Here is a 17,242-nt window from a genome sequence, read left to right on the forward strand (position 1 = left end):
ATGGTGGCGCATGCCTGTAGTCCCAGCTACTTGGGAGGCTGAGGCAGGAGGATTGCTTGAGCCCGGGAGTTTGAAGTTGCTGTAAGCTAGGCTGATGTCACGGCACTCTAGCCAGGACAACAGAGTGAGACTCTGTCTCCAAAAACAATCTCTGACTACCATCTCAGCTGCAACCCCCATTCTTGAGTAAATGCTTATTTGCTTCTGACCTGTTGGTTCCTCCTTTTTTTAGGTTCAGCAGTTGGTGTCACAAGTGGGAATGAAAAGTGACTTTTTCTTCTGTGGTTCCGGTGGTCTCCAACATCTGTGAGGCCCTCACTGAAAGCCCTCTGTGCCCTGGGGTCTCAGTGCCCACCGGAGCCGGCAGCCAGGGTTGAGAGCTTCGTCTTTGTTGGGGATTTGTCAGTAGGCCTCCTGTCTGCCCCTGTTTTGTTTTAAGTTCAGACAAGGTAACAGTGGGTTTCTTTGCTTCTAAGCGAATTGAAAGTCCCCTCCTTCCCCCCCACCAGCTGGTTGGTGTGTAAAGATTATGGGCTTTTTGTTTGTTTTTATCTAAATGGAATAATTTGACTACAATAGTTTGGAATTACAACAGCCCCTTGGTGCTCATTTGACCTTTCCAAACTCATTTTTTAAGATAATCTTTGAAAATAGAAAGGGTTGCACCTTCCAGTATGAGTGGGAGGCATAATTTAATTACCATTCAGCAGCTACAAAAAAAGAACCATGAATCTAGCTTCTTTCCAAGACACTGTTTCTAAATTAGTAAAATAAATAAATAAAGATTTAAAATTAAAATCTTCAGGGGGCTGGACACGGTGGTGCTGCCTGTCGTCCTGGCTACTCAGGAGGCTGAGGTGGGGGATCGCTTTAGGGCAGGCGTTAGACCAGCCTGGGTAACATGGTGAGACCCCAGGGATCTTTGACTACCCGGAAGCCCCCTTCGAAGTATGGCAAATGAGTTTTATTCAATTACCTCAGCCGTAAGTTTACAAATATGTTTTGGTTATGGTCTGCATGTATTCAAATTGGGTAGAAGCCTTGTCAAACAACTGCTATGGCAGCAGTGAAAGTGTTACTAGAAAACATGGTACCTACAGAGCCTCACAGTGACCAGGGTACTCATTTAATCGAACAGACTCTCCAACTGGTCTGCAGGGTGTGGCCTATCTTTCAGCACGCATGTGCATACCACCCTCAGTCTTCAAGCCTCATGGAAAGAACTAATGGAATCATAAAAACCCAACTGGAAAAATATATGGGCATTTTTATATTGCCTTGGCCAAACTGTTTATCATTAGTATTGGTGAATCTAAGAGCTACCCCATTAAAAAAATACCACCTATCTCCTTTAGAGATAGTTACATGCAGACCTATGGCACCACCCTTGGCTCATTCTGAGTCTCTTCTTCTAAAATGACCAATCCCTCAAAACTGCAAGGAACTAATCACCCAAGTAAATTGTAACAGTCAACTTGTAAAAGATGCCTTTTTGAAAGAGCTTCCTGGAGATAAGGACACATTACAGCACATCCAACTGGGAGACTTCGTTCATAAGGAGTACTTTACGTACAAACATTCCTCAGCATTTTGATGGGACGGGCCTTATCAAGGCTTGCTAACTAATCCTTGCACTGCTCAGTTACAGGGAATAGATTCCTGGTTCCATATTTCACAACTTGAGAAAGCACCCCAACCCACATGGATATCAGCTGCAACTGGAGACCTGACCCGGCGACTTACCAAATCCTCCAATGACTAGCCGTATGGTATGACAAGCTGAAAACTTGCTGAAGCCATTGTGTTAACTGCTGAGATTTTTGCTGTTTATTTGTTAGAAAAACTCGACCAAATTAAAATAGACATGAATGTGTTATTAATCTCTTTAACTAATTACATCAGTTGTAAATGCTTGGAGTGAAAATGCCATAATTAAGTTGTCCAATGCTGTCACATACCGTGGTAATTTGTCCAATTATTGGATCTGCCATGGTTGCTGTAAAACTTTGTCCTTCCCTTATAACCTATGGGTTACCCAAATAATGAGCTACTTGGGAATTCCCAATGCCACAGTAGAACCAATATATGCACCTTTACTTATTATTGAGTGCACATGAAGGGGAACTATTACCTAAACCCACCCTGCTTCAATTTGACCCTACCCTCATTAGCATGGAAAAAGAACACTTGCTGCTATAACTCAACAACTAAAGAATCTTGCTTCTCAGCAGTCAACACAATGAACCAGTGTATTCATAATTTTGGTTTTGCAAATGCTAATAATATCTGGCCTTTGTATAATTCTTCCCACTTTAAAAACTGACTAATAACAGCAAATCAGACTATACCTCAAAATGAATCCTACAAAAATGCTACAAGCTTGAGTGCTCCACCAAGATATTCTTTTTATCTGTGGATAGGGACCAAATCCTTTTAAAGTCTAGAGAAGAGAATGCTTTGACTCCTGGTCATTAAAAAGTCAGTGCACTTTGGGTGTTCATGTTACTGGGATCTCTAGCCACCTTCTGAATAATATCCTGTCTTCTCAGAAGGGCTGTATTTCTCCCACTTTAAAAGGGAGACTCCTAGAGGATCCAGTGGCATAAATATGTCACCTTTTGCTCAATTTGTTAGTGTTTTTCTTCTCTGAAGTAGAACATGAACAAATATGATGATGATTACTAATCTCTCTCAAACTAGCTGATTGAACTGCCAAAATGATTGCCACTGGGCAGCAATATTTAAATTTATTAGCAAGAATGGTATTAGATTACAGAATTGCTCTAGATTATCTGTTAGCAAGTCGGAGGTATTTGCGTGGTAGCTCAAACTTCATGTTGTACTTGGTTAAATTCCTCAGGAAGAGTTGAAAGTAAGCTCCATAAAATTAGAGTTCAGGCAAATTGGCTATGGCAAGTGCCATCCATAAGTAAACTGTCTTTTGACCTATTTAGTTGATTACCAAAAAAGATAAGTTCCTGGATCAGATCCCTATTACAAGTTGGTATTATTATAACATTGCCATTTCTGGTAATTTTCTTGAAATATAAATGTTTGTCTCAATGCCTAGAATGAGCACTACCACCACCCACTTGCCTGGTTTGGGCCCAGATTCTTGTAACCTATTCTGGACATCCAAAAGCAACCTGTGGCACCTAGAATGGTAAGCTGGTCTGTGAGTCTGTGAAACAGCTCAGAAATTCCCCCTCCACAGGCCATAGGGAACCCGGGGCAGATATCCTCACTTCACCCTCACTTTACCCTGGCTTTGCGGGACAAGCTGGGACTGATGCAGAACTAAGTCCACCTCAGCCCTGAGGGACCTATCCACAGATATCCTCTCTTAGGAGAAGTATCTTGACCAAAAGGAGGAAATGTGAGTTTAGCAATGTTTCAAGCCTGACATCAGTGACTCTTTCCTGGGGTACTGACTCCGTGTTGAACAACTAATCAACTTTGAGACCCACAAAAGAACTATGAAAAACATTTCCTTCACAAACAACTGTGTTCTCAACAATATACAATACAAAGAAAACTGGTCCTAATCTTTACAGACACTCCGTGTGTAGATTTTTCCTGACTAACCGATGCAAATAGACCCTTCTAATGATCAAAGGCTTCTTTGTTTAATACACCGGTGAAATAATATGGCAACTTATGTAATATAAATGTTTCTATAAATGTAAGCCCCTTCGCCCTTCTTGGCTGGTACTATCTCTGATTGCTGCCTGGGTGGCATCCCCCATTGCTGAGTATATGCTTATTTGCCTCTGACCTGTTGATTCCTTTCTTTTCTTTTCTTCTTTTTTTTCAGGGTTAATACTAGAGAGGTGTCAAGGTAAGAGTTTCTCACTATAAGACAGGAGTGATCCCAGCTTCTTCATTTTTCATGCAAAACACCTCCAGAAGTCACACCCTTGAGATGAGTGAATTGCTGTCACAGCCAAACAAAACTGTTTGGAACAGTTGTGACTGCCTTCGTCCAGTCCTTCTAAGACCAAGGACTCATCTAAGCATTTCACACTGACCTGGAAATCCTGCAGCAGGATGAGGACTGAAGTCTGATCTTTTTCTTTTGCCCAGATTCCTTTCTAAGGGGCCTGGTGAATCACACCTACAAAAATGATAAAAATCTCACTAAACAGGTTTTGTTAATTCAATATAATGTGGTTTACTTCCCAACCTGATTCCAGTATAGTATCACCTGAAAGACAGAAGATCCTTATCTTAACTCTAGAGAGCCTTCCCTCTGGACCTCCCAGAGTGCTCAAACCCTTAACTTAAGCGTTTCCTTTCCTCCTGTCTTAGAAAAAGCCTAGCTCTTTCAGCCAATCGTCAACTAAAGAATCCCAAAACCGACCTATGACTTGTAAGCACAACATATCAAAACCTATGAGATACAGAAAAAGCAATAATAAGAGGAAAGTTTATAGCAATAAGTGGCTACATCAAAAAAAGTAGAAAAATTTCAAATAGACAACCTAATCATGCATCTCAAAGAAGTAGAAAAATGGGCAAACCAAACTCAAAATTAGTAGAAGAAAAGAAATAATAAAGATCAGAGCATAAATAAATGAAATTGAAACAAAAAAATACAAAAGATCAACGAAACAAAAAGTTGGTTTTTTGAAATGATAAACTAAATTGACACACCTTTAGCCAGACTAAGAAAAAAAGAAAGAAGACCCAAATAAAATCAGAGATGAAAAAGGAGAATTTACAACTGATACTATAGCAATTCAAAGGATCATTAGTGACTACTATGAGCAACTATGTGCCAATAAATTGTAAAACCTAGAAGAAATGGATAAATTCCTAGCTTTATACAAGCTACCAAGATTGAACCAGGAAGAAATCTAAAACCTGAATAAACCAGTAACAAGTAATGACATAGACACAGTAATAAAAAGTGTCTCATCAAAGAAAAGCCCAGGACCCAGTGGCTTCACTGCTGAGTTCTACCAAGCATCCAAAGAAGAACTAATACCAATCCTACTTAAACTATTCCAAAAAATTGAGGAGGAGGGAATGCTCCTAGACTCATTCTACAAGGCCTGTAGCACCCTGACACCAAAATCAGACAAAGACACAACAAAAAAGAAAACTATAGGCCAATATCTCTGATGAACATAGATGCAAAAATCCTCAACATAATATTAGCAAATTGAATTCAGCAACACATTGAAAAGATTATTCACCATGATCAAGTGGGATTCATCCCAGAGATGTAAGAATGGTTCAGCATACTCAGATCAGTCAATGTGGTATGCCATACCAACAGAATGAAGGACAAAAACCATATGATCATTTCAATTGTTGCTGAAAAAACATTCAATAAAATTCAACATCCCTTCATGGTAAAATCTCTCAAAAAACTGGGTACAGAAGGAACTTATTTCAACACAATAACAGCCATATACAACAGGCCCATAGCTAGTAACACACTGAATAGAGAAAAACTGAAAGCCTTTTCTGTAAGATCTGGAACAAGACAAGGATGCCACTTTCACCATTGTTATTCAATATAGTCCTGCAAGTTCTAGCTGGAGGAATCAGACAAGAGAAGGAAATAAATGGCATTGAAGTTGGAAAGGAAGAAGTCAAATTATCTTTGTTTGCAAATGGTATGATCTTATATCTAGGGAAACCTAAAGACTCCACAAGAAAATCTAGTAGAGCTTATAAACAAATTCAGTAAAGTTGCAGGATACAAAATCAACATACAAAAAAACCAGTAGCTCTTTAAAGTATCTCCATATTGCTTTCCACAGAGGTTGTACTAGTTTGCAGTCCCACCAGCAGTGTATGAGTGTTCCTATCTCTCCGCATCCACACCAGCATTTATTGTTTTGGTACTTTTTGATAAAGGCCATCCTCACTGGAGATACCCCAAAGAGATATAAGTAGAACTACCATTTGATCCAGCAATTCCATTACTGGTATCTACCCAAAAGAACAAAAGACATTCTATAAAAAAGACGTCTGCACTTGAATGTTTATAGCAGCACAATTCACAATTGCAAAGATGTGGAAACAACCCAAGTGTCCACCAATACATGAGTGGATTAATAAAATGTGGTATATGTATACCATGGAGTTCTATTCAGCCACAAAAAACAATGGTGACATAGTACCTCTTGTATTATCCTGAATAGATCTGGAACCCATTCTACTAAGTGAAGTATCCCAAGAATGGAAAAACAAATGCCATATGTACTCACCATCAAATTGGTTTTAACTGATCAACACTTAAGTGCACATACCAAAACAGTATGGTACTTGCATAAAAACAGACACATAGACCAGTGGAACAGATTAGAGAAATAAATCCACACATCTATAGTGAGTTTATCTTTGACAAAGATGCCAAGAACATAGAGTGCAGAAAGGATAATCTCTTCAATAAATAGTGCTGGAGGCCAGGCGCGGTAGCTCACGCCTGTAATCCTAGCAGTCTGGGAGGCCGAGGCAGGTGGATGGTTTGAGCTCAGGAGTTTGAGACCAGCCTGAGCAAGAGCCAGACCCTGTCTCTACTAAAAATAGAAAGAAATTATACGGACATCTAAAAATATATATAGAAAAAATTAGCCAGGCATGGTGGCACATGCCTGCAATCCCAGCTACTCGGGAGGCTGAGGCAGGAGGATAGCTTGAACCCAGGAGTTTGAGGTTGCTGTGAGTGAGGCTGATGCCACAGCTCTCTAGCCTGGACAACAGAGTAAGACTCTGTCTCAAAATAAATAAATAAATAAATAAATAAAAATAAATAGTGCTGGGAAAAGTGGATATCCATATGCAGAAGAATGAAACTAGACCCTTACATCTTGCCATATACAAAAAGCAAGTCAAAATGGACTAAAAACTTAAATATAAGACCTGAAATTATGAAACTGCTAGAAGAAAACATTGGGGAAATGTTTCTGTCTGGGCAAGGACTTCTTGAGTATTATCCCCAAAGCAAGGCAACCAAAGCAAAATTGGATGAGATCACATCAAGCTAAAAAGCTTCCGCACAGCAAAGGAATCAGTTAACAAAGTGAAAAGACAACCCACAGAATGGGAGAAAATACCTACAAATTACCAATCTGACAAGGGACTAATAACTAGAATATACAAGGAGCTCCAACTACTCAATAGGTTAAAATCAAATAATCCAATTAAAAAATGGGCAAAGGATCTGAATAGACATTTCTCAAAAGAAGACATACAAATGGACAACATGTATATGAAAAAATGCTTAACATCATTAGTCATCAGAGAAATGCAAATCAAAACTACAATGACATATAATCTCACCCCGGTTAAAATGGCTTTAATAAAATGAAAGGCAATAACAAATGCTGGCGAGGATGTGGAGAAAGGGGAACCCTTGTATACTGTTGGTGGGAATGTAAATTAGTGCAGCCATTATGGAAAGCAGGATGGAGGTTCCTCAAAAAACTAAAAATAGAGCTACCGTATGACCCAGAAATTCCACTACTGGTATATATTCAAAGGAGGGGAATTTAGTATATCTAAAAGATATCTGCACTCCCATGTTTATTGTATCACTATTCACAATAGCTAAGATTTGGAATCAACCTAAGTGTCCATCAATGGATGAATGGATAAAGAAATTGTGGTACATATACATAACGGAGTATTATATAGCCAGAAAGAGAATGAAAATCCTGCCATCTGAAACAAAATGGATGGAACTGGAAAACATTGTTAAGTGAAATAAGCCAAGTAAAGAAAGACAAACCTCATATGTTCTCACTCCTATGTGGGAGCTTAATATTAAAAATAATGATCTCATGGAGATAGAAACTAGAATGATGCTTACCAGAGGCTGGGAAGGGTAACAGGGAGGGGGAGATAAAGTGGGGTTGGTTAATGGGTGCAAAAATATAGTTAGATAGTTAGATAGAATGAGCAATATGTGATAGCACAACAAAGTGACTACAATCAACAAAAGTTAGCATATACTTTAAAATAACTTAAAAAAAGGAATTGGAATGTTCCTAACACATAAATGATAAATGCCTGAGGTGATGTATACCCCAATTACCATGATTTGATTAATTCACATTATATGCCTGTATATAAATATCACACATACCCTATAAAGATATATTAATACAACTATTATGTATACCCATAATAATTTTTTAAAAATTCCATTGTAAAAAAAAAAATGTAGACCTACTAGACCTACCATTCAATTCAGCTGGGTATCTACTGGGTATCTACCTAAAGGAAATGAAGTCATAAAAAAGATACACGCACTTGTACATTTATCACAGCACAATTCACAATTGCAAAGATATGGAATCAACCTAAGTGCCCACAAACCAGTGAGTTGATAAAGAAAATGTGGTATGTATATATACATGGAATACTGCTCAGCCATAAAAAGGAACAAAATATGTCTTTCAAGCAACTTGGATAAACTGTAAGCCATTATCCTAAGTGAAGTAACTCTAATGGAAAACCAAATACTGTGTGTTCTCACTTATAAGTGGGAGCTAAGCTATGGGTATGCAGGGGCATACAGGGTGGTATAATGGACATTGGAGACTCAAAAATGGGGAGGGTGGATGGGGGGTTGAGGGATGAAAAATTACCTATTGGGTTCAATGTACACTATTAGGGTGATGGGTACACTAAAGTCCAGACTTTACCACTATACAATTCATCCATGTAACCAGAAACCACTTGTACCCCTTAATCTATTGAAATTTTTAAAACTGAACCTTCACAAAATACAGAACAGGATAAGTGCTAAAAATGGATCTAAGATGTGCTTGTGGCATATGGCATATGGCAGTGAGGGGTTAAAGATATATTTCACAAGTAGGTACTATATAAAAAGTCTTTGCAAATCTGAGGATTGGGGAGGTAGCACCCCAGCTGAAGGAACATCACAAGCAAAGAGACATAAAGCAGTGGAACTCACACTTATTGACATCATATACCAGGATTATTTTGGATACTTGCTATTTGCCATCGCATTTAATCTCTCAACCATTAAAGTAATTACGTCCTCATGATACATGACAAACTCAAGGCTCAACAGTTTTCATGTAAGCACAGCTTATGCCATAATTGTAATTTCAACCCCAGCCTTTCCAGCCCCAGTGTCCCTGTAGTGCCAACATATTTGCCAAAGATAATGCAAACTTAAGGTAATCTCAGCAAATGGTGAGTATCTGAGTGTGTTTCATGTGTGAGGTTCTTGGGGACACTTTGTAAGATAGAGCTGGAAATGTAACTTGGGCCAACCAAGAATAGTGACAAGCACATGCATGGGAACTAGAAGAGCAATGTATGAACTGGACTTACAATTAAAAAAAAAAAAACAAAACTTGTGTTTGGTTAGGTCACTATAATAGCAAAGTAAAAATTAATTTTGAGAAAGAACAGATGGAAGATTAATTAAGAGGTAACTGCAACAATCCAGGCAGGGGTAATGAGGCCTCTGACTAGGTGTAAGTACCAGAAATGTGTAAAAAGGAAAAAGGGTGAGAGATTGGTATGGGGATAAACCGGAACATGTTGGATGTGGATGTTCAGGAAGAGTGCAAGCTAAGCGTGATTTTTAAGCCCAACAGAGCTGCTATTAACAAAAAATATATGAACAAACCCCAAACAAATTCACAACAAAAAACTCAAAAGGAGGTTTGGAAACAGCAGTTCAAAAGGTTCTGGGAAATCTCCTGTGTTCTGAATGTCTCTCCAAATCTGTATGTTGTAATTCAACTCCCAAGTTGATGGTATTAAGTGGTGGGCTTTGGGGAGGTCATTAGGTTATGAGGGTTCTTTCCTCATGAATGCGATTACTGCCTTTATAAAGGGTTTGAGGGAGCCTATTTGTTTCTTCTGCCATGTAAGGACACAGCAAAAAGGTGCCATCTGCGGAGTAGAGGACAAGACCTTGCCAGATATGGACTCTGCCAGGGCTTTGATCTTGGACTTCCCAGCCTCCAGACTGTGAGCAATAGATTTCTGTTGTTTATAAATTACCCAGCATAAGCTATTTTGTTATATCAGCCCAAATGGACCAAGACACGACTAACCCCTGACCCCAGCCCTGATGTGATGATGTCTTCCACCACAGTGAGGACCACAGGCTGAGCCAAGAGGCAGAACTAAAAATTGAGATGTGAGTGTGTCTTGTGTGGATGAAGACAGAGTGTGCTGTGTTTAATACGTCTGTAGCCCACAAAGTGAGCAGACAGTCCCCGTGTCCATCTCTCAGGGGAGCAGAAGACCCTTGCACGGGAAGCTGGAGTTCATCAGGTGGGTCTACAGCAGCTCAGTGCAGCTCTCTTTCCAGGACATCTCTCTCTGGGCCTAGATCCACAGAGGGAGATACTGAGCGGGGTCTCCAGTGGTGAATGCTAAGCTGGTGCTCACTGCATAGAGCCTGATGGTTGCTCAAGTGAGTCTAGGCTGCAGGACCTGGATAGTCCTCACGTCCTGAAACTGTCTCCTCTTTCTTTATGCTTCTGTGAATTTCCATTTTGATAACTCCTTCAGTTGTTAAAATTGTGCTTAAATATATCAGCATTTTTACTAGACTCTTTACAATAGGGACCTATAGATGGGCACTTCTCTTACAGGTCTATTAGAATGTAGGTGCAATTTTTTTCCCTCTGTAGCCAAACTCAGAAGTTTCAGTTTATTTCATTTCAGAAATTGATAGTTTGATTTCTGGTCTTATCTAGTATTCTCCTCCTTCTTTGGACAGAGCAGCAGATCTGTCCAGCTTTATAAACAAGTATGTGACTGGTCATAAAATACTAGTTCCTTTAGGAAGTTATATCCCTATAACTGAAGGATCAGTTGAGAAGGATACTGAAGGATCCTTGAGAAGAGGTATTTTGGTTTTTCTGTGATCCTATAGGCAAAACAAGAGGCTAGCACCTAGATGGCTCTCCCACGAAGTGTCCTCCATTGGGAAATGGACCTGGGTGAAGGGATTGGGGTTGTCCTCAGAATGAAGGCTTGCTTATATAAGGTGGTCTGCTCTAGTCGTCCCTAAGTATTGTTTATTATTTGAGACACAACTTGATCACTCGTGATGAGGCTTCTGTCCATACACTTAATATTTTTACTCCCCAAGAGACAGGAGGATACTGCTGCTTTTGAGGGGAGAGTTGTGCTAACTAGCAGATGTTTTGGGGCCACCCCAGAAACAGTCAATCTACAGAGTATTTTTGCCGTTGTAGCACAAACACTGTTGAACACAATTTCATTATTTAACTGCCCATGGAAGGTGCCATGAAACACCACATCCAAAACCTGGAGACCAGTTACACAAGATTATAGGTTTTTAAATCAGTTCCATTGTAGTCAGAAAACAAACTAAAATTTTAATCTTTACAAGTACATTGAGACTTCTTATGGCCTAGAATATGGACTATCTTTGTAAATGTTTTACTTTGAAAAGAATGTTTAGATCAAATTGCCTGAAAGTAGTTTCCTAGTCTTTGATATCCTTGTAGGTTTTTTTTGTCTAGTTGTTCATTAGTTACTGAGAGAGCAGTGCTGTATTAGTCAGGGTTCTCGAGAGAATCAGTAGGTGTAGAAATTTATTTCAAGGTACTGGCTCACGTGACTGCAGGGACTGGCTGTGCAGGGGGCAGGCTGGGAATTCCACCAGGAATGGGTGTTGCAATCTCGACTGTGAAGACTGGATTGAATGAGGCCCACAGACATTATGGAGGATAATCTGCTTTATTCAAAGTCTATGATTTAAATGTTAATCACACCTGGTACACACTTTCACAGCAACATTTAGACTGATGAGACACCTCGCCAAGCTGATACATAAAATTAACCACCGCCGTCCACCCCTCGTCAGCTTGGCACCCATGCACATCTCCTTAAACCATAGTCAATCTCCAAATAAAGACAATAACAAGGTCATGCTTCTGCCCAGCACGATACAACTATCCTGTGTGCAACCCCTTCCACAGAAGAGGATGCAAAGTCTTAGGAGGTTTTCACTCTTCTCATCGATATGCTGTAACTTAAATACCATTATGTAAATTTAACCCATCGTATATTATATGATAAGGGATAAAATAGGGATGAAAACAAAGGTAGATAGATGATAGATATACACACATGCACATCTGTATTTTTATTTATATGTACACATGAACATATTCATAACAAAATGAGAAAAAATACTCATAACAATTATAATCCTTATTTCTATACCTGGTCACAAGGCCATAGCTGGTATTTATAACTACCTTCATCCACTACCCATTCTGTATTTCCTTGGCCTGCAGCAAGCACCTCAGCTGGCTGTGGTTCTTTACCCGGTAGGGAGAGCGAAACCTTCATTCTTGAAGGGTCTGGGCCAGTAATAGTTCCTGCCTGAATTGGGTTGTTACAGTTTCCATTGACTTTAATCCCAGGGCATGGCAATACGAAGAGATGCCCTGAGGGATCTTCCTTACCTCTGTTGTGGGGCACTATTCCAGTTTCCCCTTCAAAATCAGGATCAGTCACCCCAAACAGCACAATAACTCCCATCCTTGCCTGCTTATTCAGAGGTATGAGGAGTCCAAATTGGCCAGGTGGCAGTTTTAATGTCCAGTTCAGTAGAATTATTATTGTGCCTTATAGACCAGCAGAGTATTTGGTTGCAGGGACAAAAGCAAAAATTCTGCTAGTACATCACTAGGGGTAAATGGTGAGTGCAACCCTCCCATTTTCACCCCTTTATCCTGGACCTGTGAATCTCGGCTATGAGAGAAATAGCATCATATGTTAGATGCTGATTCAGAGCATATACAGCCTTCTGGGGAACCTTGCCACAGCCCTGCAAGATTTTGCCACCTAGCTGGTGGTGTAACCGAGTCTGCAAAAGCTGTTCCACCATTCTGTCAAGCCAGTTGCCTCAGGATGGTAGGAAACATGGCAAGAACAGTGATCTTTGTGAGCATAGGCCCACTGTCACACCTCACTTGATGTTAAGTGAGTCCTTTGATCACAACCAATGCTGTATGGAATGCCAAGTGGTGGATAAGGGATTTTGTAAGAAGTGCTACAGGCAGAGAAGGCAAAGCTGTATCCAGAGTGTCTATTTTAGAGTGTCTATACCATGATGGAAGTGGTCCTGTATAATCTACGCACCACCAAGTAACTGGCAGATCACCCCAGGGAATCATCCCATCTCAGGCACTCAGTGTTGGTCTCCGCTGCTGGCAGATTGGGCACTCAGCAATGGCGGTAGCCAAATCCAAGTTGGTGAGTGGACGTCCATGTTGCTGAGCCCATGTAGAATCTCCTTCCTTGCCACCATGGCCATTTGTCATGAGCATATTGGGCAATGACAGGGGTGGCTAGGTAGGGAGGCTGACTGGTATTCACAGAGCAAATCATCTGATCCATTGATTATGAAAATTCTCTGCTAAGGTCATTCTTTGGTGAGAATTCACATGGGACACAAATATCTTCATGTTTTTTTTTTTCCCATTCAGATAGGTCTGTCCACACACCTATTCCCCAGACCTGTTTGTTTCCAATTTTCTAATCATGCTCCTTTCAAGACCCTCAGCGTCCAGCCATAGCCCATGAATCAGTATACAACCACATACCTGGCCATTTTTCTTTCCAAATGAAATGAATAAACAGTTGCACTGTTGAAGTCCTGCTTACTGGGAGGATTTTCCTTCACCACTGTCCTCCAAGGATGTCCCAGAAAGGAGCTGTCAGGCCATAACTGTTGATTTTCAGGTGGTACCTGAAGAACCATCTGTAAATCAGGCCCAAGTTTTCTCTTCCTTAGTTAGATTGCGAGGGACTCTGCATGCAACCATAGTTATGGGCTGGGAGAGAGAAAGCAGCAGGAATGCGAGCCACAGGCATTTGGGCCATTTCCTCACGTAACTTACTTGTGCCTTCAGGGCGTGTGCAAGCCTGATCTCGTTTATGTCACTTCCACTTGATGATGGAGAGCTGCTGTGCCTGCAGGACTTCGTGGTTTGGTAAGTTAGACAACACCCAGTTCATGAAGGGCAGCTCAGCTCACAGGGTGACTAGGTGGCCCATGATCAAGCATTCAGTCTCCACCAAGGCCCAGGTGCAAACAAAGAGCTGTTTCTCAAAACCAGAGTAGTTATGCAAAGAGGATGGCTTGACTTCACTCAAAAATCCTAAGGGCCTGCCCTGTAATTCACCAATAGGGTCCTGCCAAAGGCTCCAATTAGCCTCTCTACGTGCCGCTGACATTTCGAGCACCACAGACCTGCTGGATCATGTGATGCACGAGGCAGAGCACCTTGCGCAGGAGCCGTCTCTTGTTTTGGGCCTCATTCAAAACTAGCAACTTTTTGGGACACTTAGTAGATGGACTGGAGCAGCGTAGGTAATGAGGAATGTACTGGCTCCAAAATCCAAAGAGGCCCAGAAGGTGTTGTGCCAGAGGCCAGAAGCCACAACTTACCCTTCACCTTGTAAGGGATATCTCAGCCCCTGGACTCCTAGACACTTCACTGGATTTTTGTCAGATTCATTTCCCATCCTCTGACACTCAGACATCTTACCAGTAGTCTAGAGTAGTTACTGCTTCTGGCTCACCAGGTCCAGGGAGCATAACACCACCACTATAATGGACCAGTGTGATATCCTGGGGAAGGGAAAGGCGACTGGGGTCCCTTTGGACTAATTGCAGCATAGAGCTAGACACAGTGAGGGTGGATCGCTGGCCTTGCTGGCTGAAAGCAAACCTGTTTCTGATGGTCTTTACTGACAGATATGGAGAAAAAATCATTTACCAGGTCAGTAGCTATGTACCAAGTACCAGGGGATGTGTGAATTTGCTCAAACAATGAAACCACGTCTGGTGCAGCAGCTGCGGCATTGGAGGTTAAATTTATGATAATCCATTGTCATTCAAAAATATCCATGTGTCTTCTGCACAGGCCAAGCAGGTGGTTTGAATGGGGATGTGGTGGGAATCACCACCCCTGCATCCTCCTTGTGCTTGATGGTGGTGGCACTAAACTCTGCAGTTCCTCCAGGAAAGCTGGATTGCTTTGGGTGTACTATTTTCCCAGGTAAAGGCAGTTTTAGTGGCTTCTACGTGGCCTTTTCCACAATAATAATCCCCACTCCACAGGTCAGGGGCCTAACGTGGGGGTTCTGTCAGTTTCTGAGTAAGACACAGTGGCACTGTGACTCTGGTGAAAGGCTGCAGGTCCCTTTGGGGATGCAAAGCTTTAGTAACGCACCAGGGTCCTCTGTCAAGGGGAGCCTCCTCTTAATCACTTACGTTGTAAATGTCTGAAGTCTGGGAATTGATCGTGGCGCCGTGACACTCTTTTTTTTATTCAAATTAGACTTTTGTTCACTTAATGTAGAACAATTTCACTTACAGAGATCAGGTAAACTTCTATTTAGTAGACTGTCCAACTATTTTACTTCAAAGAACACCATGCCAACCAGCCAGTGTCACAGGTTGCTGCGAATCAGACCATGCAGGTTGGTGCTTTGACCCTGCCATCCACTGCATTGACAACGCCCACCTTGCCTGTGGTGATGAAGTGCCATCATTTGTCCCCCGCTGCCTTGAGATCTAAGTATCCCCATTGCATGCATGCGTCCCAATTCAGTGGCAGTGGTTCCTGCTTTAATTTCTGACCCATAGTGAGAGCAATGATGGCACTCTTCAAGGATGCTGGGGCTCCTCTCACAAATTAATTTCTCCTAGTTGTCATGAAGGCTGCATCCTCTGGGCCATCCTGGGGTGAGTGGGCAGGTCTAACATGATAAGTCCCCTCTGACATTCCAAGATCCTTGAGCCTTAGGATGCCTTCCTCTCCAGCACGCCACGGCAATTCTGGCCTCTATTCAGTGTGCACCACTGCTCGACTCTCGTTTCAGCCAACTGATCAGACTGTTGCAGCCCTTTCTAACCCCCGAGCTGTAACGCTGAACCCAGAACCTCTGCTTAGTCTGCCCACTTCGATACATTCAGCCTGACGAGCTTTATCTTCCTTCCATCATTATCTATACTTTTGATGTCCGTTCCCACACACATTCCTGGATTTCTGACTGTACATTGGATACATCGTGTACTTCTTTTGGAGTGTAATGCATTTCCTCATGGGTCACACCTAGTACCTCACTTTGCAGGGTCTGTGGGGACTTGAGTCTAGAAGGTGTAGGAGCAAAGAGGGGTGGCAGGAGAATCAGGTAACCACCCAGGGGAGGCCACTGCAATTTCTTCATGCAAAGCAGGGTTGATCTCTTTGGATGGAACCACCTCCTGGCATAGAGACTCATCAGAATTTTAGGGTTCCATGTCCCTACATTCATTGCCATATGCCCCCATCTGATTTTCTGGATCCCGTTCCTTCCCCATCAATGCCTTCATTTAACAGCCTATACCCTGTGAGGCTGGGAATGCAATTTGTGTTGTAATTCAGCCACTTGCAGAATGAGGCCTTGGGTTTGGTTTTCAGCAACCTTAGCTGTTTTTTTTTTAATTTTTGTTTTTATTTTTTTTATTTCAGCATATTATGGGGGTACAAAAGTTTAGGTTACTTACATATATTGCCCTTGCCCCCCCCAATCAGAGCTTCAACCATGTCCATCCCCTAGAAGGTGCGCATCGCACTCATTATGTAGGTATTCACCCATCGCCTTCCCCCCCACATCTGCCCGACACCCGATTAATGTTATTCCTAAATGTGCTCTTAGGTGATGATCAGTGAAACCAATTTGGTGGTGAGTACATGTGGTGCTTATTTTTCCATTCTTGGGATACTTCACTTAGTAGAATGGGTTCCAGCTCTATCCAGGAAAATACAGAGGTGCTATATCACCATTGTTTCTCATAACTGAGCAGTACTCCATGGTATACATATAGCACATTTAAAAATATGGAACACTTCACAAATTTGCGTGTCATCCTTGTGCAGGGGCCATGCTAATCTTCTCTGTATCATTCCAATTTTAGTATATGTGCTGCCGAAGCGAGCACAACCTTAGCTCTTTGACTACAGGAGATAAGGGGATATTTCAGGCATACAGAATGTTTCAGCTCATTTATGTGGCCCTTGAGCTGGGATTTTGAATCCCTGACTTCATCCTTCTCTTCTCTCATTTTTTTCCCAGTGCAATTAGAAGGTGCCAGCAAATCTCATTATATTCATTAGTTTGACTAAAACATTCTAAGATATTAAATACATGTTCACCCAGTATCTTGCCTCTTATGAATATAATACTTAAGATTTTG

At 41.4% G+C, this 17,242-nt stretch overlaps 1 non-coding gene across 1 annotated transcript; it reads right to left on the reverse strand.

Moving 5' to 3' along the window:
* Window positions 1-16,880: 16,880 nt before the first annotated feature.
* LOC123646841 lies at window positions 16,881-16,987 on the reverse strand. Its single transcript, XR_006738073.1, has one exon. It is a non-coding gene; the product is annotated as a U6 spliceosomal RNA (small nuclear RNA).
* Between the last annotated feature and the right edge of the window lie 255 nt (window positions 16,988-17,242).

The sequence above is a fragment of the Lemur catta genome, chromosome 10 (genome assembly GCF_020740605.2).
Source record: "Lemur catta isolate mLemCat1 chromosome 10, mLemCat1.pri, whole genome shotgun sequence".
Classification (NCBI taxonomy): Eukaryota; Metazoa; Chordata; class Mammalia; order Primates; family Lemuridae; genus Lemur; species Lemur catta.